Source organism: Molothrus ater, chromosome 1, assembly GCF_012460135.2.
Source record: "Molothrus ater isolate BHLD 08-10-18 breed brown headed cowbird chromosome 1, BPBGC_Mater_1.1, whole genome shotgun sequence".
Lineage (NCBI taxonomy): Eukaryota > Metazoa > Chordata > Aves > Passeriformes > Icteridae > Molothrus > Molothrus ater.
This window is the reverse complement of record NC_050478.2, coordinates 122857696-122883921: the sequence shown is the minus strand read 5'-3', so window position 1 is coordinate 122883921 and position 26226 is coordinate 122857696. Positions and strand designations below refer to the sequence as shown.

Here is a 26226-nt window from a genome sequence, read left to right as displayed (position 1 = left end):
AAAATGCAGCTACCGACATTTTAAGTGTCAAGCATTAACTGAAAATTACACACTGCATAAAATTTTCATTGTAAATGCTATAGTGATTGAAAGGGGAAATAGTGGCCCTCTTCGCACCCCATGTTTTATTAATAACATTCTGACAGCCGAATGAAATATCCTCTGTCATATGTAGCAGCTGAGCACAAAAAAATTGCTGCCTATTGCCTTACTGCCAGCCATACACTGAAACCCTATGCCTAGGCAAACAGCCCCTCAGATCGATGTGGCAAACCTATCCGATACTCAACTCTCTGCAAAACCTTTTATAAATCGGAAGAGAAAAACACAGCTGCAATTTTGGAAACCAACCTGCTCCCCCAGCCAAAAAAAAAGAAAAAAGAAAAAAATCCTGACCACAGATCAATGTGTTTTGCTGTTTTGCATTGACATGGAAATACAATAGGTTAGGACTAAGCATGTGTGTCCACTTTCTGGAACAATGCAGGGAGAAAGATGGTCCCTTCTTTTAAAAATAATTGCATATTAAAAAGAAAAAAATTTCCATGCGAATGGGAAGCCCACTCATGCTGCGTGAGCGCTCTCGTCCCACGCCGATAGCTAATCACACATGGCAGGGATCCCCGCGCAGCCGGAGCGCGGCTGGGTGGCGGGAGCACGCCTCGGGATGCTGCACGCCTCGGGATGCTGCGCGCCTCTGATCCCGCCTGGCAAGGGCTGTGCCAGCGCTGGGCGCGCACGCACCAGGCTCCTACCCAGGGTCAGGCCCCGTGGCCTCACGGAGCCGATGGCAATCCCTTTTCGACTCATCCTTGGGAATGGACGCATTGCTTCTTTTACTAGATTTACTGGCCCAATCCCCCTGGGCTGGAAAATGAAGTGTCAAAGTGCTACTGAGTGTCCTTATCTTGAGGGGACATAAAATTGTAAGGGCTATCGTGGCACACATTAATAAAACATTGTGTGCATGTCAGGCAAAGAGAAAGAAAATTATGAAGGTACTAAAAGAAAAGCTACAGTATCATCTGGGTCTCATCAGACAATTTTTGCAGGGTGCTCTCCTGTTTTTCTGGTATGTGTTTTAAGTGTGAGAGAAATTCCCAGACATGTTCTCCTATACATCATCGTGGTGTCTGACCTCAGCCTGACCCTGGCAACAGTTTGAGAAATCTGAATGTGAACAAAGACTCTGTGTCAGCAGCAGGGAGAGATTGTGGGATAGACTTTCCCCATCAACTTAATCGCAAACAGCAGTTCTGAGGCCATAACTTTACAGGGCTGCACCGAGCCACAAACACATAACCTTTAGAGGTGAAACTGCCCCTCGCTCCCCACCCCCCCTTCTGTGATTTTTCTCAGTCTTGTGGTGCTCCCTTTGATGTAGCAAGGCAATTAGCTGTAATGTTCAAGTACTGCAGACCTGTTTTATGGTTTGGAAGGTGAGAGCTGTTTATTACAGGTAGGCTCCTGGGGGCCATAAAGGCTTTGCAAATTTTTAATCATGCAAAAAACTAATCAAAATGTAACTTATACACACCATAAAAATTAATATCATTATTATGCATGGTATAAATTGCCTGCCTTGGCTTTCAATGGCACTCCCTTCTAGAAAATACATTTGGCATTCATTTCAGAAATATGTATGGCATTCACTTCAGAAGTAAATTTCATAGACAGAAATGATAATACAACTTCTCCTATTTTCCTTCAAAATTACGGAAAGGCTGTCTGAGACTCGCACTGTCACGACATATATCAAAGGGACAAGATGGAAATAAAACAGCTCTAACTTAAAAGCAGTTAGCAAATTACAAAAAATCCTGAAGACCATTTGTCGGAACAGATATTGAGGAAATGTAACTATCAAAGACATTACATTCCTATGCCAGAACGCAACAAATATTTTTTTTAGCAACATTTTTGTTCTTACTACATGTGCCAACCAACAAGAATACCATGCAGAAATAAAAATCGGATGGCCCCTACTCAATGACAAAAAATATGAATTATTATGTATGGACAAAACACAGTACGACTGTGCTACAGATTCCAGAATCAAGTTCCAACATTCTGTTTTAAATTTACAAGAGTCCTGCCTATATACATTTACAAATGTCAGCTTTGAAAATGAATAGAGCACCCGATTCAAATGCACTTTAATGGCTTTAATAACACTTACCATTGCAATATGATATTTTATTCACACCTGTTTTTATTTTGTCCAAATGTTGAAAATTTCTTTTGATGTTGGATGTCTTGCATTTAGCCATTATCAACCTTTTGCTTACAATTGACTTAGAATTAAACATAAAAATTAGGTTAGCAGCATTCTGCACTAAAACTGTGAAATAAGGAAAAATGAAAAATTCTTGTGTCAGAGGTAACAATAATCAGTTTATATTGTATATTCCATATTTTATGTCACATACTTTAGTATTTTAATCTACACACAGGTCTAATTCTGTACTGATTTTATGAAGTAAGACCCTTGTGATTTTCCTCAGTCCAATGAAGTCAAGATGTGTGAAGATTTCAATTGCAAAATCCAGGCCTTGGCCAAAGCTGATTAGCAGGTACCAGCAAAAAAATTAGATAAATATTCATACGTACGTTAGGAGGTGACTTATGGAAGTTGGATTTAAGAAACAGATACATACACCACAAACAAGGAAGGGTATGCAGAAAAGTATAAACTTTTAAAAATGAAATAATTATTAGTAAAACAAGACCAGGGTAAGTAGAAACAATCCTCTCACCTTTAATTTAAATGCATTGTGATAATCACAGGGGCAATTGCCTTTCCCTGTGTTTTATCAGAGAAGTTTCCCTACTGATGAGCAGCACTGGGAGTCTGTGCTCTAGTCTGTTTAAAAAAAGCATATTATTTTCAGGGGTTGATTTTGGTTCGTTTGGGGTTTTTTACAACATTGATATATAAATTAACAGCCAGTAGTTCCTGTTTTGGTCCTGTATTATTTTGTTGTTGTTGTTGTTGGTATCCCTTTTGCCCTCTACAAATTGCAAGTAATTTCCTAAATAAGGATGATCTACTGGTTGTGGGTGAGTAATTGTGGTTATGAGAGAGAAAACAAGATTAAGCAAGTGTTTGTGGCTGAGGGCCGGATGGATGGGGAACAAATAAATCAATCGACTGAAGTAGTAAGCAAATAAATATGAAATGAGAGAGAGATTTTAAAAATTAATTGTGTTTTTTTTTACTGAATATGTTCAATAAGTAGCTGAATCTAAGGTACCCATAAGTGTTCAGCACAGGTGTATCCTAGGTTGAACCAGTAGAGTGAATAGCTTATTAACCATCCAGATAAGAAGGTAACCACTACTAAAGGATAATAGTAGGGTTTAGATTGGAGGGATGGACAGACAACAGATAATGAAGGGAAAGGAGAAACAATGGAAAACAATGAAAAACCCACAGACTACGCAAAAGAAGTAAAAGTTAAGTGAAAGCAGACCTTGTGGACTGCCTTCTGGGCTATCCTAGTTATACTACTTTGCCGATAAACTCTTTCTGACTCCTACATTGTCATTTATTCACCCAAATATTCCAGAAAGTATTTGTTCTATAGTCTGGCTGGCCTTGCAGAGGATGACTGAGGAATAGGATGCCACACTCATTCAGGATCTTGACTGCATCCTCTAGTGGTCATATTTCATCTTCAAACAGGATTTCTAATTTCTCCTTTAGGGACTCGGGGTGAATAAAGGCACCAACCCGTTAATAACTGTTTCTAATCACTGTGTTATATTCAGAACTAGAGCTCTTAGAAAGCTGAACTTCCCACAAACAAGCCTATAATTAAGTGATGATCATCATATTGACCAGAAAGTGCTAACTGGCAGTTATTATCAAATTGTATCATTTTGTTTTGTGGTGCATCATTTGAATTTTTATGGCAGCCTAATGCTTCTCACTGAAATATATCACTGTGCCAGGGGAGGCCGACTGCAAAGCTGGCTGGACAGAGTGTGCTGTTGTGACTCCTTCCCAAAGAGTGTCACAAATCACACCCACTTTATCCACCCACTCCACCCAGAAGCCTGTACTCCCCACTTGCCACACTCAGCCTCACCCCTCTGGCTGACGGAGGCAGGCAGCTCTCATCTACCCTACTTGGTTTTACTTCGTAGCTTCTGAAGGCAGAAAACATTCACTATCACCAGCTAATCTGCCCAGCACTTCATTATTTCCTAATCTAGTTTATTCTATTTTTTTCTTAATTATTTTTTAAACTGCAGTCTACTTCCAGCTGCTGGAAAAGGAATGGTCTCCCCAGAAGTTTGGAGGGGTGGGGTGTCCTTTCCACTCCGGCTGCTGTGCAAGCTCTCCCTCTCTCTCATTGCTGCCTGGGATTGTCTGCTTTCTAGTCTCCCTCCCTAGTCTCAGAGCAAATCATGAAAAGAAGAATGTTTTACTCTGATAATAGTGCAAATGTGGAAAAGAATTGTTGGTAAACTTATGCTGAGCCATACTGATTTATCAGAAAATAGGAAAATTTGTGGTTTGTATTTTTGTTGTTTTATTTCTACATTAATATTTTATCAAATATTTTGCAAGGAGCAAAAGAAGCATATGCTGACAAAACCATTAACAGAGAATCTCAGCTATTCAGAATGAAACTCAGAAATGCTTTCCAGATGTGATTTGAGATGTACAGTTAATCATTTATTATGCAGAAAGGGATACTTTTCTTACTTGGCCATCTCTAGAAAGGCATTGAAGCATGAAACTATATTGAGAATAGTCTAACTTTTCCAACTGATCATTACTTTTCTTTTGGCTGCCATTATGGTTCATAGAAAATGCTGTTTCCCCCATCAGCATAAAGCATGAAGAGCACTACCATTGTCTGACTTGAAGACTAATACATTTCCATCAAGGTTATGTAGAAAAGAAAATTAAACCTCATTGTTAATTCTTATTCAACATGCTGGATATACTTTGCCTAATTTCAGGTATTGCTCTAAGTTTATTCTCTGTGGAGGGAGACACAGATAACTTAAGGGCACAACTCTGACTTTACATAGGTGAATTGTTAATTCCTCCCTGATTGTAGAAGGATTTTAAAATGAAGTTTAGTGTTTGGAATGCAGACTTTTCACCTGGGCACTGCTGCTAAACACTGGAAGTTAGGTGAGTGAACCTAAGCCTGACCTAAAGCTCAGAAAGTCAAGGAGGGTTTCTCATAAACATTCACCAGGGTCCTGGATGTTCATTTCAAGCCAGTGGGTAAAAAAAGCAAAATAATGGATCTTCACAGTATCATTCACTTTACTTTACTTTTTCTATTTTGTTTTTCAATCTGTGTATTCAATGTCCCTTCAAACACAAACATTTCTACTGTCCCTAATTTCTTGCATTTTTTCCTACCTAAGCTGAGTTTTCAATATATCATGTAAGTGGTGAGTCGCCAATTCACAGTTTCCAGAAAAATCCTTTCTGAATTTATTTACAAAGAAATCGCAATGTTAATTAAGAACTTATTTAAAATGTCATTTAAATGATGTATTTTATTAGTGACTCAGTTTGGGGGTTTCTCTCTGAAAAACACTGTAAAGTCCTTTTCATTTACCTTGCAGACTTTCTTTCTGAATTATTCACCTCTTTTTGGCTCGCTAACAGTATGTCTCTGAAATTATCTGTAAAGAATTCTGTTAGTGCATATATTTCTTCTTTGTCTTTTGAGAATACTAGAGTAAAAGAATTTATTTTCTTTGCCATCTCCTGATCATTTTGGAATGACTATTCTCTGGTGGTCTAGCAGACCTAATGACTCTTGCAGGCTTTCAATTTCTGAGATACTTTAACAATTCCTGTTTAGCTTTTCTAGGTACCTCCACATATTTTGTCCTCACGGCCAATCTCTATGTTCAGTTTTATTAATATCACTTTGGCTTCATTTCCACTTTTAAGGATACTTTTTCTGACCTGAATAAATTCTTGTACTATGTCTTGTAAGGTAGCTAACTACAGCCCTCCCATTTAAATGTCCCTCTTTCTTGATGCTACGTGTCACAGACAGAAGTATTTATATATTTATACTGAAAAACATTTTTCCTGAACAAAAACATTTTCTGAATTTTTAAAAAATAATCTTTGCAGAATTATTTGTTGGCAGATTGAGGTGAGGGGGTAGTTGGTTTGTGTGTTTTCTACAATTACCTGACAAGTAGTTTATAGCATATATAGCAATCCATGGATTTTTTTTTTTTCTACAAACCTACTTGCTGCAAATATTACTTTAAGTTCAGCTTCTTTAACATATGTGTATATGAAGTGGTTCTTGGTTTTGGTTGTTTTTTTTTTTTTTTCAGAAAGACAACACGGGTGCTATTTTAGCTTTTCCTCCAACCCAGATCACAATGTTGGAGTGATTTGTAAGAATCTTGACTAAGACACCCACTGAAAATTACTCCAAAAAATCTTCTGTAAAAACTGGATTTCCTGGCTCAGCCGGAGCTGTACTATTAAAAATATAGTATGCTAACACATGGTCAAACTCCTCTGACAGGAGGAAAAGATAAAAGTCTGCTCATCAAAACCAGTAAAAGTAGTAAAAAACAGCAGTACATTCCTGCTTTCTTGATGTCTTAGCCTATTTGGTTACTGTCTTTCCTTGCTTTCTCAAGACCTAATCTTGAAAATTTAGACAACAAACTTTTGTGTAATAACATGACTATTATGAAGTTTTGTAGAATGTTCCAATATTACAGCATTTTAGTGTGCTTGGGATGCATAGCCATAACATCACAAATCTCTATCCCCTTTCCACAATAGCAGGATACTTTCAATTTCAGTACTTCAGTGCTTCAATACCTCAACCTGATCTTTTCTTGCTGCGTTTTGAGGTCAGGAATTACACTATACAATTGATTAATATGAGTCCACTGCCAAGTTTCTTGGAGACACTTTGATAGCATACTCTGAAGATGAGCAGTTATCACTTGGTTCTCAACACAATGATGCGTGACTCACGAATACTGAAATAGAGGAGATGGCAGACACAGATTTTCTGAATTCAAAAATGCTGATTACACCAAGGGGTCCTCCCAGGGCCAAATCAAGCATTTCAGGTCACTCTATCTTGCTGTAAAGCTACTTGTATCAGAGCAACAGAAGGGCATGATTTGCATTGGTTTGTATCCACTTTGCTTTTTACTGAACCAGTAGAACATAATGGATAATGTCTTCCATCTTTCCTTTCTTCTTTCCTTCAGTTAAGTTTTTCAATTCTCATTGTCCTGTGTACTGCACTACTCTTACCTTTCCTAAATGTTCATCTAATTTGAATGTTCTTTCTTCCACACATGGCAGATGCCAATTTTCATTGTCAGCAATATAATTCTACCTTCCTGGAAGCAGAGGACATCCCTTGCCTATGGACTCCTCACTCACAACTGCCTAATGAGCACAAATCTTCAGTGCCAATCTACCTGAAGTCCTGAAATGTCTTGTGAGGTGGCTTTGTTGATACCACTGAAAACACCTCAGAGAAAGCTTCTGAACAAGACCTGAACTTAACATTTGTTTTTAATGTCATTAGAAAAGTAGATAGAAGGACCCATTTGCAAGTGTAATCCAGACTTCCCAGTATACATATGCCTTTTCATTTGATTATAGCTTCAAAAAATTTTAAGCGCTTGAGCTGAAATCTGCTGTGCTGAATCCCTGTTGCAGGCTGGATAGCATGTGCTTTTTAAAAATTTATTTAATTTCAGCCAAACTGATTAATCTACTTCTAAGAATAGGATTAGGACAAATACATACATTTTGGAAATCTTTAATATTCCAGTGATTTTAATCTGGAACCCAAAATCTGGCAGACAGGATGATGTCTGGCATGTGGTACATTGGATTAAACTGCCCAAATTCAGCCAAGCAATATATCTTTTAAAAATTCTACTTACCCATGCTCAGAAAAGCTCCCTGCTCTGAAGAGCTGACATTCTGCTAGGAATCTGTAATCACTGAAGACACTCACACCCCCCACAGTGCTGAGAGCTTACCAAAGTGCACAGGCAGTCACATCCCACTGAGCTTCCACAAACCTCTTCACCCAGTTCCTGTGTGTACTAACCAATGCACATTCACTCCTCAAAGAGGGACTACTACTTAAATAGGTCTTCTAAAATCCAAATTGTCCTGGCAGCTTCCCTGCATAACTAGACTGGAACCACATTGTCCTTACTATGGTTAACTCAATCTTTCCATTACCATTATTATTATTATTATTATTATTATTATTATTATTATTATTATTATTATTATTATTATTATTATTATTATTATTATTATTATTATTATTATATTAATTTTTTGGGGCTGTGTATTATTGTACTGTGAGCTGGCAGCTATAGGAGAGCAAGAGCAGCATGTTCCCCCTGTGCTCATAGGTTGGCAGGAGCAAAATGGGTATGGAGGGGAGATTTTGGGGTCAGAGAAAGAACTGGAGAAAAGTGAGCAGAATGTGGTCTGAGGAAAAGAACATGAAAGACCAGGAGATGGGGAAGGAAGGAGAAACTGAGGTGAAAATTAGGGTAAAATGAAAAAGAGATAGAAGGCAGAAGAGTAGGACTGTAATCAGCCACACACCAAACTACAGCACCAAACTGGACTGCAGGAAATAGACCTGGCAGGGACCAAAAGTAAAAAAAAATGCACAGAGAAAATAATAGGTAAAGACAATGATTACTAGGCAGTGAGATTAGAAACTTAATTTAGAAAAATACGGTGTCCCCCACAGCCCAATATTAGATCCCTGATTTTTTGTTGTTATAAATCATCTTCTTGCTTATTGCACTACCTTTCGCCAGTGTTTACACATAGAGAAGACAAAAACATTCTGCTACTCTCAGCTGCCTTGCTAGCTTTAGTAAGGGGTTCTGTGTAGCAAATTCAAACTCAGTGATGTTTCATGTGACTTTTAGTAGAGTACTTCATGGCCAGTTATTTTTTCTCAGTTTAAGTCCTAATATCTATGGGGCGGTAGATGCAAATACTACCCTCCCCCTTATGTTTTTAGAGCTATTAATAATACCACAGAAGTATAATACTTTAATATCTTAAAAGATATTCTTCCCTTCTGACACAATATTCAATATCTTGATCAAGTTTGCCTTATGCAAAACCTCTTGCCTTAATCACTGCACAAAAGTATTGATACTTATTTAGCGAAAAGCTTTTTTCCTTACTGTTTAACATGAAGCCACATGTTCTACTTACTACATCCCTTCAACTTATTCTGAAAGTCAAATTATTCTTTTCATTATTGACTTCTTATTGCTGCACAAACATTAATGAATTTATCTTCATTATCTCCTAAGAGATGAGTAGGCAATTCTGCAATTTCAGAAAGGGAAGTTATACAGAAATAGAGGTTAAAAAAAATCTAACTTGGAGAACCCAGTTCGATACAGATGGGACCCAATTTTTTCAAAGTACATAGCACTATATAGCACTTAATATGCTCAAAGCACAGCACTGATTGCTTTCATTTGCAGCTCTGTGTGTTCAGCACTTATTTAACACTATCGTAGAGCCTCCAATCAAGCACTTAGAAAATGAAGGCCACACAGTTAGTGAACTCCTATGAAAAGGCTGGGTAAGGTGACCTGCTTAGGGAAAAAAAAAAAAAAAGAACTATCCAGCAGAAACAGATATGGAAGCAAGTTTTTCATTGTCTTATATAATATACCACATTTTTTCTCTTCATATTCTATGCACAAGGATTGTCCTGCACTAAGTAGGCAGGTGTGAATAATAGCTTAACATTTTACTGATTTACTTTACTATACTAGATCCAACTTAGCCAGTTTAGGAGTAATATTAAGTCATAGGAATTTAGAAATAACACAGGGACTGTAGTTAAAAAAATATCACAGTGAGGCAGATATCTGTTCTAATACTGATGAAATGTAATAATTTTGAGTTGGGAAAAAGTGTTTTCAGACACAATAATCAACTCATACATGTTGTAATTACAAAAAATACTGTAGCTTCTCTTATGATGGAAAGAGACCAGGAAAGATGAGACATAATTACAACTGGGGAGATGTGCTACATTTGTGAAAATTATTGTTTTCTTTTTGAAACAAGATGTTTTGATCACTTCAGCATAAATTAGTTCCACAGTTATCACTAAGATGAAAAATAGAAAAAAATTAGATATGGACTTTTAAAAGCATTGGCATGGATATTCTTTGGTTGAGTAAAGGTATTCACAGGAGTTGAAATCTTCAGAGGTCATACTACAGAAAAATGGGCTTAAGTGAACACACCACATTGGATTTCCAGAAGTGCTCAGCATTAATCTTAGCACCCATGGGCTGAAAGCTGAGCAGTTTTGAGAATCTCCACAGTCTCAGAGGAATTAGCAAAACACCACACATTAGGCTCAGAGGATTTTTACCAATGCAAAATAGATGGTCAACACCTGGACTTTAAGCAGATTTTATAGTCCTCATAAAACATATCCTCCATGCACACCAACCTACAAATATATTGAGAAAGTTCCACTCATTTCAAATCATGTGTGCACAAAGCCATGTGTGCTGGGCTTTGAGGTCTGGGGATTATAATAGCCACTCGTTTATAGCAGTATTTCACTTGAAAAGTGGAACATGATGTGAAGCAAGCAGCGCATAACTTCCAAAACCAGGAGAAAAAAAAAACAAAACCTATGAACTTTCTTATTATAAGAGCAAGATTAATTTAGGCACCTTCATAAAAAAAATAAAATAAATTCTGCTGCTTACTGTATACTTAATCCATGCATCTTTAAAGACTTCTATTTTTAGTCTCACACAGCATCTGAGCATAGAATGTTGAGATATTTTTTAGATATGGGTAAAAGAGCTTGAATTTGTTTTTTACAACTTCTATTAATCTTTTTTTAACAAAAAAGAATCTGTGAAAATTAAACAAGTGGATTTTAGGCACAGTCCTATCTTTATGTTGCTGACAGAGAGTCAGATTTGCTGATCTGAGGACATTTTTGAGCCACACACATGAAAGACATGAAATGCTTCCATCTGACAAGCATTTCAGATAACTGTGTGAAAATGCAAGATGAAGCAACTACTGGAGGTGCCACAATTTTCTGTCTAAACACCCCTTTTTTGAGATATACTCCCTTTACTATCCCAAAGAAGCTGGGGCAGATATTCTTTTTCTCTCCAATAGGTACAACATACTCATTTGCCACTCATGGGACTTTTTAAAATGGATTGTATGGTTAAAAAGCAGTGCTCCAGTTCAATGCACTGCAGGAACTGCATTCAAGATTTTGCTTGCCTGTTTTATTTGCAACAGTCTCTGTTCCAAAAGCACAGGTAGGGGAAGGAAGAGGGGCTTTCTCCTCAGAATTTGTTGTGGAGATGAAATGGGGCATCATCAATTTCATATGAACACTATTTGTGCAGGAACTTGTCATTATTCTGTCATTTACATTTATCCAGATGCTTCGTGAAAGCCTCCACATCTGGTGAGCACAGCACACTTGACATAGTCAAGACCAGCACAGATAAACATACTTGTTATACTCTCAAATGAGAAGGATACAGGAAGAGACTCTTCATCCAAGGCTTTTTGGAGTTGGTATCTATTTTGAACTGCATGAGACAATGAGGTGACATTCCTCACTCATTCCCCCATGTGCAGCATACAATTTGTCAGACTAACAAAAGCCATGTTTCAGCTGATGGCTAAGAGGGATCACATGCATGTTTTTGTATCTTCAGAGAATGTCAGCCTGGCAGGATGCTAAGCTCAAATGGATTGCATGACTTGTGCCCATTTCAAAATCTATGCATACAAGTACCGCAGGCTGCGTTTGGAGACCATCTCACAAAATTAATCCAAAGGTGAACATCATCAAAAAGAGAAAATATTTTCCTCAAATATATGTATATTTACAGAGAAAGAAGAATCAATTGACAAGCTGACTTCAACAGAAACTGAGAACACAAGGACTCAGAAGTGCACAACTTTAAATTTGCTCCTAACTAGGGGAGCTAGATACTTCAACATGAAAAAAGAAAGAAAACTATGCTGAACACTTACATTTCATGGGGTGTACATTCATTTACATGTGTCACAGGGTTAAGTAAAACTATTTTACACCTCTCAAATAAGGAAATTCAGGCATCAGTGTAGCAAAAATAATTTTTACCTTTATTTAACTAAGACATTTAAAGTCAACTTTAAAAATAGAAAGAAAATACTATTTCATCAGGATTTTTTGAGCTATGACAAGCCCATACATCCTGCATTTCCAAATAAAATAGAAACAGTGTTGGTTAGAAGGTCCATCTGGGGACATGAAATGTATATCAGCTCTTTCTGAAAAATCAGGTACCATATCCTTACAAGAAACAAGCTGAAAATGGAATCTGATTCAACTGGATCTTCTTCCTCACAAATTACTCATTGAAAATCATATGAGAAATACCACTTGAGGCTACCATAAATTCAGCATAACTAAGTTTGAACTCAACCCTTAGTTCCGATTAGGGAAAAAAAATCAAAGGTGAAAACAAAATTGCTAAATACTTCAAAGGCAACATGCAGGCTCAGCAGCTTTCAGTGAATTTGTTCCAGAAGCCATTGCTGATCAAACTTTAGAGAAGACATATTTCATGTGTGTTCCTTAGTTCTAAATAGAAAGTTTTCAGTCTTACTGCTGTCATTCATTCCCTCATAGCCAAAAAATGAACTGCTTCTGGAAGCCAAGACCTACTGCTTAGCTCCTAGACAGCAAAGGCAAGTAGGGTGCTTCTGTGGGCTGTTATAGGTGTACATTACTACTGGCAACAGGGAAGAAATGTCTTGTTTCAGGAGTGTATGAAGAGTGGTCAGCTTTTGGAACTTTTATGGAAAGGCTCCTGATAGATGCTATACTCGCAATCTCAGCTAAAGAGTTACACAAGAATATGAACTTCATAACAAAGTTCAATAAAATAATGTCATAGTTCTGGGGAAATAAAGAAGAAGAAGAAGAAACAATTTTAAAAACACCAGCACCATTATATAAGGCCTAAGCAAATAGAAAGCCTAAAACTCAACCCCAAATATGTTGTAATCAGCTCACAATTATCCAGAGTACAAGGGTGGGGTTACTTAAATAAAGCAAAACCATATGAAAACTACACTAAAAGAGCACATTTAGTGCATTCACTTTTGAAGTAATTCTGTTACTTCCACTTGTAAACAGCAACCTATGGAATGAAGAAATGGTGTTAAATTGCAGTGAGCGCAGCAGACCTGATAGAGCAATATTTATTTTGTGTCGTGTTCTGAAACTATGGGCTGCAGCCAGTGGTGTGGCAGCAGATGGCTCTGGTTGAGCCACAATCCAGGTAATCGATTCACTGATAGTTCAAATCTGATTTCTTTATAAATATCAGCAATTTTAATGCACTCTTATGACTGTTGAATTATGGAATTGAAAACACTACAAGCCATCAAAAAAAAACAAGTTACTCTCCAAAAAGCTTCCCCCAATTAAATTCCCTTGGCTGTAACTTAGAATAGCTGTAAGCCTTGTAAAAACCCTTTTACTGAATGTCTCCACCTATGTTTTTGCCCTCCAGCTACAAGCATATGAAAGAAAAAGCTGTGAAATGAAGAAGTGGTGAAATTTGATAATTGGGTTAATGATAATAATAAAAATAAACCTTTGAACAATTGAGGACAAAAACATCTTTTATTGGGAAGATGTTTTCTTCCTCAGATGAATTATAGATCAACTCTGTGGAAAACACTGTTTGATAATTATTCTAGGGCTCCTATGATTAAGAAAACAGTACACAGCCTGTTCCATTTTAAAGAGTCCCCACCCTTGCTTAGGCAGAAATGCAGTTGCAATAATTTTATGGTACATAAAATGAAAATAGTTGGCCTACCAAGTAACAGCAAATCTGCATATACAGCTTTATAGATGTACAGGATCATTTAAACCCTGCTGTTTCATTTGAATTGTGTTGAATCTTTTTTTCTGGTTTCTTCATCTAACCTAATTTTCCTAAACCCCTTATTTAATATTCCTCCTACTGTTTGTTTATTTCTCACTGAAAGAGCACAATAGCAACAGAAATGTTAATTTCATATAAATAAAGGCTAGAACTGGTGCTACATCTTCCGAGAAGTGTGAACTTTCCACTATCTCTTTCGATTACAGTGCTTCACGACTTTTCTTTGTTAGGGGAGAATCTAATACGACAAATAATCAGTCATGAAGAATGAAGCAGAACTCTGCTAGTGACTGCTGAGGCCAAATGATGCATTGTACAAGGAAGAAGACAATACAGTAATTCTTTGTAACAGAGGACACCAAAATAACAAGAAGCACACAACACAAGTTCTAAACTATTATAATGAACTCTGGGACTAAAGATCAGATCTTAGGCTTTGATAAAGTTGTTTTCAGCAACACACAGATGCCTAAAAGATGGTTTAAATGGCTGGGAGGAAAGCTCTGAAATGAAAAGGATGCCCAGTGGCACAGAGCCAATGTAGTTCATTCAAAGCCAGTTCATTCAAAGTGGACATTACGAAAATTCCTATGTGTAGAATAAGATATTCCAAACAGCCTTAAACTGACCTAAATCACACCAGTTTCAAAAACTTTTTGGGAATGCCTGGAATTTACCTCAGTTAATGCCCTCATTTTTAAATGCAGAGTCACACTGGGACATTGGTGCAATTCTTGAGACAAGTACATTTCTCAACACTCATGGTAAAATAATATTAAAATTTTGAAGTTCTCCGAGAGCTGGAAATATAAGAAAGCTTGGTTTGCTATCTACATTTTGAAAATGAGAAAGCAGATCAGACTTTCTTCCAGAATGGAGCTATTAAATCTATTAGAGAGGAAGCAAAGTGAAGTTTATAAGAATCTTACCCTCTGAGAATTTCAATGGGTAAAAGCTGTGGAAATTTCACTTTATTGCCACTGTTCCGCCTACCACATGGGAGCACTTGTAATATTGATTAAATTGGACATGGACAGCAGAAAAGTATGTAACATTTAACACAGTCTACAAATGCAAGTAAACAAAACCAGAAATTCCATTTGTTATTGTAGAGTCTAGAAAAATAAGACGGGATGTACCTTCAATGCCACAGGAAAATGGTAGTGCCTGCATTTGTGTCAGCTTTTGGAGAAACTGCCATACCTAATGCTTAGTTTCTAGAAGCACTACCTTATACCAAAAGCCAGATCACTGTCTTGGAAGCCAGTTGGGAACTTGGACCCTGTCTCCTGACGCGGGCCAGACATCAATAATTCTATCATTCCACCCATATTTATGGTTTTATGCTTCAATATTTAGACCTCAAGAAGTTTCATGTGTATTACCTCCCAAACAGAAAATGGTTGAAAGCCAGGTGAATTTCATTCCTTTAACAGGTTTTTTTTACTCCTGGGGGCAATGAGGATTTTTTTGCCCTTGGGGTGCTTTAGTCAGATATCTTGCTCCAGAATATGTGGAGTAAAATTTATGTTTCAGGAAGATGCCATCTTTCATAGCTGACTATTTGCATTAAAAAAGCTATGACCAACTTTCTGGGGAAATCTTTCCCTTTCTCCTTGCTGAGCAAAGGCTTAATTTTTTTTTGCCTATTCTCAAGTGTCTTTCCAATCACATGAAGGGGATCCCATTTAATTTTTTTTTAATAAAAGTGACTATATTAAGGACGCTCATACTTTTCACAATATCCATGAACTGATATACTGCTGTTTTGATCGAGACATATTAACTCATTTTCAGAGATCTTTTTTTCAAAGGCTTTATTCAAAGACTCTTCTAATTCTAGCTTGCCTTCAAATTAATCAATGTGGTGATACTCTCTCTCTGCCATAGCTTATCATTATGTAAGAAACCTAATATTTCCAAAAAAAGGGTAATGGCTCTTAGTCTATTAATGGTCTTTAGATTATTTTCTATATCACAATTGCTATGCCACTTCTGCAAATGTGCCTAGATTAGCACCACCCACCCTTGGATTCACTCTCTCTTATGAAGTGCTTGACACTTGCACTGCTTTCTCAAGTCTGTTTCTTTAGACTAGTGAATTAGGAGGTGGACCTCTCTCCAATAATTTCGTATGTCTTGCAAATTACAAGCTTAAACAAAATAATTTTACATATTCTAAACAAAACAAAAATCCCATATTGCCCACATTGCATTGTTTTTCAGATATCATTGTTTTTCAGATATCAGATCTGTCATGATAGTATTTGAGCTCTATTATCTTTTTTTGTTTTTTAATTAAAACACTCTAACAGTATAGAGTTGCCAGCAAACATCTCTAGAAGACTTAAGAGATTCTGTGAAAATCATTTGGAAATAATTATTGGAAATCAAATGATTAAAAACAGCACAACATGTATATCTCTAAACGGCTCATAATATGATAGAAAAACACTATTTGATCATCACTGTTTGTACCTATAACACATTTATTTCACTAGAATCTTTAGGATATCTAAACATACAGCTTCAATTATTGTTACTTAACCAACTCAATGGTGTAAGGGAAGAGGGACCAACAGATGAACATTTTAGGTTTTGAAGCTTCCAGGACAAAATTATTTGATTTACAGCTACACCTAATATAGCTGAGTAACACAAACACTAATATCCTGTTTCTTACCCTGGATAGCAAATCTTGTACTTCTTAAATCTAGCTCATCTTGAACTAACGCCACTTTATAAAAAGAAGAGGAAGGCTTATCAAATATTATTCAGAAATCTCTGAAAACAGTAAATACCAGCCTTTTATTACAGCTCTGGAACAAAGTCAAAATTCTGCTAAGTTCCTAGTGCAGAGCACAACTAACTGGAAGTCTGGATGTTTCATAAATGAGTTTCACCAAAGGTATCACACACTGAGATTCCAGGCCCATGTGTCATACTCTGAAACATCTGCCACAGAACATAACATTCTCAATAAATGAAATAAATAAAAGTGTGCACTTACTGAAGTAATCCTGAAAATATATCTGTTCATCCACACAGACGAAAACCTGTTTATGAGTTTGCTTGGTAGGAAAGGAAATTTCTTAGGGAGATTTTTCAGTTCTGTTGAAATACATGGGGAGTATTTCTATGAAAAGTCAACACATGAGTTCAGCAGTGTGGCAATATATATGCACCACAAAGATTTTGATAAAAAGAAGTTGTGCAATCCTTCGTATCTCATACACAACAGTAAAAAAGAAAAGGCATTCCATTTTGTCATATTTAATAACACCACACATAAAAGCCACACATACTTCAGAGTTATGTAATATATTTCCATGTTTTAGTGGAAGGGAAGGTAACTACTTAGAAAAGGTAGGTTTGCATTTTTATGCTAAATTAATGCTAATTATATTGCCACTTATACCACATTCACATCCCACTCTTGCAAATTGCTACAAACAATTAAGAGCAAAAATCCATTCAAGTTAACAAAATGACAAGCTTTCTGCTACTTCAGAATATTTTTAGGCATGGTATGTTCTTAGCCTGAGTTGGTTTTCAGCTGTTCCTGTAATTCACAACTCCTCAAAATAACTCCATAACTCTCTCTCTCTCTCTCTTACTTTTTTCTTTTTTTTTTTTTTTTGCACTGTTTAATCAGGATGGGGATCTGAACTGTGAGTTTATCCAAACCAATCTCTTTTTAGTGCTTGGGGTTTCTGCAGTGCCAAACCACTTCTGGTGTTTCAAGCAAGGCAATGACAGCATACCTTCTTGTTATTATTTATGCATGGAAGGCCAAACCAAATGCTTGGGTGGGTCGCTGAAGACATGAAGTATGTAGTTTTTTCCATCCACAGGACCCCATTTACATTTAAATGAACTTGCTCCTTGTGAAAGATTGGCTCCAGCAGAGAATACCACATGACCACAGACATTGAAATTAAATCACAATCACAAGGATAGAAGCCACCAACATACTGCTAAAATCAACCTACAACACATATCTGCATAGCTTTAAATATGTCAGTAATAAAAAGAAAATGTTCCATTTAATTTTATAAGATGCATCCCACTATATTTTTTTAATCCATGTGCATAATAAAACACTGCTGCTGAAAGCAAGAGTCAAAAAAGTAAAACACAAAGCTACCTCTGCCATGGCTGGATTTCTCACAAGCAATAGGAAAATTGTCATGTGCAGCTCCAGGCTTTAAATGGATGATTTCTCCTGGCTGATGCTGGAGTGGCACTGACTTGACAAATGTGGGAAAGTCCTCAGCTGTGAGATGGGGGCTTAGGTTGTGGGCTCTTGGTCAATTGAAAGGTTGCATTAAATGTAAATTATAGGACTGTTACTTAGATATATACCCTTCTCAACCAGGTGAAAGGCAAACAGCGCCCTGCACTAATTCACAGATGAACTGGTGATAGGCTTGCTGAATAAGGGAAGCAGGCAGGCAGCAGGCAATTATAATTCTCATCTTTGAGGGAAGGAAGGAAAGGTATTTTTATATAAAACCATATTAAATTTTGTTTTTTAAGTGCCTCTACGTATTTCTCTTTTCAATTTATATGGAAAAGTATTAGGCAAAAATCTACAGCAGAACTGGCAGTAAATATCACAGAAACAATTGCTCTTTTATTAAATATTTATTGAAAAAAATTCCTGTGCGTTCTCATTTTTCTTCTTCTGCTTCCAATATTTATTTACAGCTGATTATTAACATCTGCCAGTGTAACAGTTTCATCTGTACAGAAGCCGAAGGGTAAAAAAGTCACAGACCCCCTCTAACATGACCTGTAGTTAGACACAAAACAGTTTTCCCAGTCACCGCTTGGCTTCCTGTCTGTGACCTCTGAAAAGCATTGGAGGCCAGGGTTAATGGCCTTTCCAATCTCTGTGATAAGAATTCATTTTGTTCTATTACCAGCAGTTATCTCAGGAGCCTGCTGCATCACTTCAGCAGGGTTCAATCAATGAGAGGACCTAATGAAGTAACCAGCTGTAGCTCTATTTCCCTGGTCAACTCTATCAGACAAATAAGATCTATCAGTCACATCTTAAGGCCAGTCCTAGAAACAGCATCCTCACATGCTGAGCCCATATGCATATGAACCAATGATACCTGGTTCTTTCTTTTTAATCTTCCTTTTTAATATGGCTTTTCTAACAGAAAATGGAGTGAAATGGGTTTGAAATGTTGCATTAAGAGGACAATAATGCTGGATTAAGAAATGGTGGATTTTCACAACAGCAGGAAGCATTTGTATTAATAGCAAAAATAGACTGAATTATATTGCAGATTTTCCCCCCTCAAGCAACCCCTATTCCTCTTAGACAGTACTCTAAAAAAAATTGTTTATTATTTTCTGCCTCAAATTACTATGTGTCATAAAGTTTTAATTATGGGACTTAATTTTTAGTTTGTCACTTAGGAAACACTATTATGGTAATACTCTTCAGTTAGATGTCAGTAAAAATAATTGTAGTCAGTTTTATTTTATGTTTAAGTCAGATCACTGAAAATAATAATGTTAATTTTCACAAATTGTATATATATGTAATTTTGTGATTTGTTATAATTAACTTTTTGCTCTCATACTTCAAAAAGGGCTTAATTACTTAGAAGTACAAACCTTCTTTAAAAGGCACTGGATTTGATAATTGAAAATAAGGAAAATAATAATAAAGGCCAACTTCAGGACTTCAGAGCTGTGTACATCAAAGTACAACTTTGTAATTAATTAGAGGGTACAGGAGAAAAATTCAATTCATATTGCTTGTACCAAAGTGTCCAGTCTGACTTCATCACTAGGTGTGACAAACTAAATTGTACCAGGCCACTACAGGCAAATTACTGAAAGGGTTCTGGGAAGGCATCTTAGAAGAGTATCAGTTTTGCTGAAATGTTGAAAGCCACATGTAGCTAGGTTTATTTTATTAGGTTAATCTCAGTGAATCTCATGAAATGAAATTTGTATCCTTTTAACTCAACTGTGTGCTTTGTCAAATTGAGATAAAATAGTCTTGCTATGTGCTGCTGAGGAGAGAGACCATATCCATGAAATAAAGCTAAAAGTCATTACTATTCAACATGCATACACAAAGTGTACATAAATGTCTATATAATTAAAAGCTAGGTATCATTTTGCATACAGTAATACATCTGATGGATTATGACACACAAATTCCAGAGAACATGTGCTTCATATAAGTGTTTATCTCTCTTTTCCCTATGTGCAAAACAAGGGCATTCTTCTTTTGCAGTCTGCCTGCACTAGTAAAACAATATGAATATTACTTGCAGAATCAAAGGAAATCCAAGAACTCTTCCTTTTTAATTTTAAACCACCTTATTGAAAAAGAAGAGGAAGAATGCGCTTTAGTCCTGCAGTTTGGTATATAAGGAAATCACATTTCTGCCATAGAGACCTGGGTACATTTGAAAAGGATTCAAATATCTATGCTACATATGTAAACAGATAAGATTATGCCTAGCAGGCATTTTGGGAACATCTGTCAATTTTTTATGGAATGCACTGATTGTGGGCTATTGATTGCATTTAAACAAAGTTGTTTCAAAAAAAAAAAAATCAGCTAACAATTCGTGTAGAAAGGACTGATCAATATTTAAATGACTCTCTTTATTGATTTAAAATTAACTTTCAATTAAGAGATCCATAGGACTCTTAACTGCGACACTTATCCATTCAAGAGAAAATAAAGGTACATTTATCGATACACTTAAACAGCAGTGGCTGGTTTCCTATTGATTCAGTCATTTGCGCTGGGATTCGTTAGCGTCATCTGACTTTAACTCGCTTACCAGGTCTTCACAGTGTGCCATGCTGAAAGGTGCAGGAATGTACGAAACGATACAGGGGAGCCAACGGAATTAGATGTATGCAGAGGTAAGTCATACTTATGCTTTTTATGTCTCCTCATGAAGGAAGAGCCCATTTAAATACTGCCTAGCTTTTGGGTTTGGTCGGGCACAAATTCCTGTCGACTGACCTGCTTTGCACTGTTTGAGACAGGAAACATAGAAATGAATGAAATTTTTTGTATTGATAGGTAACAGTTCTATTGGCTCATATCAACTCTGACAAGATCACCTCTTTGCGTGTATTGATTAACATATAATCCATAGGAAGGTAAGCTCATCGTTTGCAGAATGATTTTAAGTGGCAGTATCGTGATGTCCTGCATATGTTTCTCTCTTTCTCTCTCTCTCTCTCTCCATATATATGTATGATATTTAAGACCAATATAATTTAATATTGTTACATGGAATTGGCCATCATTAGGATTTTGAAAGACTTACTGTGACATATGAAAGTAAACATTGTGGGTATCTCTGTTTTAAAGAAAAACTCAAATATATTTGCACTAAACAAAAATATACTACAATAGCATCGCTATAACTATAAACATGTGCAAAAGCATCAGAACATTTAGGAACACAAATTAAAACCAGGACTGTAATTACATACTTCATTATTTATATGTATTCTGGGTATTTTAGTATACTATGGAAGCTGGACATGTAATCTCTATAGTTAATAATAGACCAAATTCATCCCAGGTGTAATTTCATTGAAGTCAACAGACCTGGAACTGCACCTGGAATGAATTTGGCCCAATGCTATGAATGCCTCCTGACTCTCGCCAGCCTAGATTTACATATAAGATATAACACAAAAATGAAATAAAAATAGAAGATGTCCAGGAGGCATAGCATGTTTACAAAGCAGAGTGGTAATAACCTTGCCTGATAAATATATGTGGCAGTGTTTTGCTTAGCCAGACAGTATCATTGGGAATGGGGGAGGGTTAGCTCTGACGGTGGCTCAGGTTTGCCTGTATCCCTTCATGTCATTGCCTATTTCTTTCTCTTTTTCTCTCTCTTTCTGTTTTTGAAGCCTCATAGCCCAGAACCGTCCAGTGAAATGAAGCAGCCCCAAACTGACTCATTTATTACCTATTCATTTGCTGTGATGAAATCTCCAGGAGCAAAAAAAAAGCTGCAGTATAGAAATGTTTAAATGTTAATACCTATTCTGATCAACTGAAATTATTCCTTAAACTGAGAACCATAAACAAAATGTATATAGCTTGCATAAATGATCACCAAGATTCTGTTTTTAAAAAAATTATTTTGCTAAGAAACAAGATCAAATTCTTTGAAGCCTGGGTGTGTTTTACATTATGTCAAGCTGCTGTTTCCATTATTTTTTCTTTTCTCTGTCCACTAAAGGTTAAATCACAGTTACCAAAGGCTCGTTTGCAGAGTTATGATATGAATCAGTGATATCTTTAGGATCATAATAAAACAGAAAACTGGGTATGGACTTTTGTTGCTGGGTGAGAGTCAAGATCAGAAAGACCAGTGTATTTGCAAAGCAAATACCCCCTCCTAATATTTCTAAATCACATAATGTTAGTGTAACATAATTTGGAATATATTATGACGGTTACAATTACTAAAAAGTGCATGATGCCATTATTTCCAACTGGAAATTAGATGATTATACTAATTAAGTGATAGCAGGTGGCACAATGACTGCTACAATCTTCTCGGATGTGCAGAGAGAGATGCATGGTTCACTGTCTAAAACACTCAGGAATAGTAGCAATTGGCTTAAGCAGTTTTCTGTCCCAAGATGCAGAATAAGGATTCACTTTGATTTAACACTTCCTTATCACATCAAAGAGGTGAAGGGACATCTTTATGGATTGGCTTAGGAAAAAAAAATGCTACCAGTTCAGCTTCTACCCTTGCATCTAACGTTTCTTGGTATAACAGAATTAAAGTATGAAATGAATTCCAAGAGAATCATGTAATTCTAAAATGTCAGCAACCTTCCTTTAAATTGCAACTGGCCTAAATTCATCATTACTGCTTTTAAGTTCCTGAATTTGGAATTGCTATGGATGTGCTATTGAGTCTCGTAAGTCAAGCAAACTGGAAATGCTGTAGTAAAATAAATATTTCTCTGTCAATAAAAGCACTAAATACTTTTAAGAATATATGTGGTCATTAAAAACATTTGAGTTTTAACTCAAATTTACTAAGCAGTATTTGCACATTATTTTTACAGCAGGATTTGAAGATTATTCCCAATTTCACTGAGTTAGACAAATAATTCTCCAGTCTCATGAGTTATTTCAGAGCTTGTTTTTCTTGTCCTCTCTGCTCTATGTTCAGACTGAAGTAAGGCTAAGTCATCATTGACAATTAGTTTTTCAGATAAGTCATTGTTAGTTTTAAAATATGAGATATGTTCAAGAAGCTACTCTCTTTTATTTGGACTTCCATGTGCTTGTGGAGTGTGACCTCAGTTTAAGGATGGCAGAGGCAGCACATCTGATGAAGAAAAACCATGCTGTGCAAGAATGCAACTGCCATATGCCTAAAAGGCAAAAGTGATTCTTATAAATGATGAAAAATAAATGTTATCTAATTTCTGAAAACATCTTATCTAGTTTTATCTGTCTCTGTAGCATTCATTTTGGTTTTGTTGCTGTTTGTTGCTTACTACAGATCAAAAGCATGGCTGATAAGACTTAAGTTTAGATGTATTTGTAACATGCTGTGATATCTTACAGCATAGCTAGTTCATTCAAACAATTACTGCCTTCTCCCTCCATATCTTGCAAAGCCTTTCCTGTGCCACAATTTCAAGCAACATTTTTGCTATCTGACTTTCCACAGGTGAACACAAGAGAAAGCTGGATCAGACAGTAGAAGGTGAACAACTATTGTTTTCCCCAGGATGTTGTGCATTACGTTGTGGTGACATTCTCAGTGATGACATGTGCAAATTAAAGCTACCTTACTCTTCTTCCACTAAAATTCACATAGTTGTATTTGCTATGATAACCACAAGTACTGTGCAGAATGTGTCTGCAGCAAGGACAAAAAAGGAAGGTTCTTCACCTTGGAAGCTCAAATGAACCTTTTTCTTTAGAATGAAATGTGAAAGCTTGTGAAAATCATTCATCTTCATTTTCTAATGTTTTAATAGAACTTAATGGAAGGAAAGTAAATTCTGAATACAAAAAAATGCCTTATTTCCTCCATGAATACCAAACTGCTCATCATTTAGAATGATGAGCATATACTCACTACACAGATGTTCAGTGAATTGATATCACAGTTGCATGTTTTTCAGGACAAAATTTGAGCAAATTTTCTGCAATGAACATGACAAACCTCCCTCTCTGTGGCTAAAATAAAAAACTTTACTGCTGCACCCCTGGATATTCTATTACCTGTGCAAATGGGAATAATGGTAGACAGTTACTCAGAGACAGCTACTGAAGAAATTTGAACTTGTTGTTCAACTAAAAATAACATTACCATACTACAGGCATGAAGCCAGGTCTCTTGCCTTCATATGCCACTGATTAGTTCAGCCTTAGCTGAACAAAAATCCTTAATCTTCTCTTTTTAATATTGAAGAGGTAAACCCTCTTTCACCTGCATGTGGAGTCTCCTTTTTATCAAAGCTCAGGAGATTCTAGCAACAAAATCAATGTATGCATGTTCAGAGCAGTTTTCAGGGTTTTGTAAGACAAATCTTTCAAATGGGAGCTAGTTTAATGCTATTGAGCTGAATTTCGATCTGACAGAGTGAGTGAACAACACAGAAACAGTTCACTTACCACTGCTCACACTACAGGAGGTGGGAATCAGGTATAGCTCTGCACAAATACAGCTGTGCAATTTCTCAGTAAACTCTTACCCTACCTAATCCAATGTTAAATGCAACCATACAGGGTTTAAACAAACAGATACTTAAGAAAGAAGTGCAATTTGTTTCTCTACAGTAACGAGTGACAATTATGGTTTTCTCATACAAACTAGTGAAAATTAAGACTAGCTCTGCTAAATTTAATAGAGTTGTGCTACTGCTAAGCTGATTTTAACTGAAGCATTTTCAGATTCTGTGTCCTAACAGAAAACTGTATCTGAACTATGATCTACAAATATCCTGTTATGCATTTTCCTCTGTTTTAAAAGTTCCAACAACTTGTATTCTGTATTTTTTTGAAGAAAAAAGAACATTTAAATAAGACTCAATTTTATTGCCACACGTTTTAGGTTAATATGAGCTGTAGTACAGCTTTGCAAAGACAGATTCTTTTGTTCCTGTGCTCTGATTCTTTGAATGCCAATACTTCAATCAGCTTAGAATCAGAGACAATTCATTCCTCTTCTGAGAAAATGGTATTATAGCCACATGTCCATATCACCATTACATCATGACAGTCTCCATGATCATACATCTGATTAGAAAAATGATCACTAGTCATTTCTGGAGCTATTCAGTATCTGGAATAAGAGAGTATATGCTTCCTCTGTACTATTTAGATTCCTTCCTTTTAATAAACAAACTAATGAGACTTCTAAAATACTTCTAATCTAACCAGAGTGGCAAAGTGTAAACTAAAATGAATCAAACAAAAAACCCCAATTCTTTCAATATGTATGTTACAGTGGCAACATGCCCATGTTGGCTCTTGACAATTCCCAATTTATCAATGGGAAAATATTCTACTAGACAACCAGGGACTAAAGGGAACAAGTTTTGCACACATTTAGTTCAAATACACAGTTCCAGGCCCTCAAAAATATAAACATCAGCTTCTCCTGCCATTATTCAGTTCAAATCCACAGCTCTAAGTAAACAAGAAATGTGATTGTTGTGTTAACTCTGTGTTAGCCCTAAATGTTTCTCCTTTCAGGTTGTGCAGGTGAGGTAATGAAGTTCTCTTCAAAAGGGACAAATTAGTAACATTCCTTCTGATGTTCTTAAATATCTGCAGAATTTTAGTTGATGTATATAGTACACTTTTGTAATCATACGGAAATACTAGATGGAATAATGTAGCAACGCATGTTTCATACACTGTAATATAAATATAAAGAAACCAGTAAAAATTATAAGAGTGAAAAAAATACAGGACCCAGGGTAGTTTACTCATATTAGCAAAATTACAGCAGGCTAGCCATCTTCCTTACATTAAAAATGTCTATTATCCGGTGTAATTGAATAACTCTCTGATAATTACATCAGCATTTTAATAGTATATAAATAACCTCTCCCCTAATTACCATTTTGTTAAATTTTTCATATATTGCAGTGCCATGAAAGGAGGTTCTTGGTAAAGTACTTTACCCTTTCAACAACAATTAATAATTCAATTAACAGGTCTTTTTTTAAAAACAAAAG

At 36.3% G+C, this 26226-nt stretch overlaps 1 protein-coding gene and 1 long non-coding RNA gene across 4 annotated transcripts in view; one reads left to right on the top strand and one right to left on the bottom strand.

Moving 5' to 3' along the window:
- Positions 1-26226, bottom strand: part of ZFHX4 (zinc finger homeobox 4) — a 150112-nt gene that overhangs the window by 26715 nt on the left and 97171 nt on the right. The gene's annotated exons all lie outside the window — the stretch shown is intronic.
- LOC118697728 (uncharacterized) lies at positions 20799-23015 on the top strand. Its single transcript, XR_004981796.2, has 3 exons — positions 20799-20898; positions 21062-21141; positions 21910-23015. It is a non-coding gene; the product is annotated as an uncharacterized LOC118697728 (long non-coding RNA).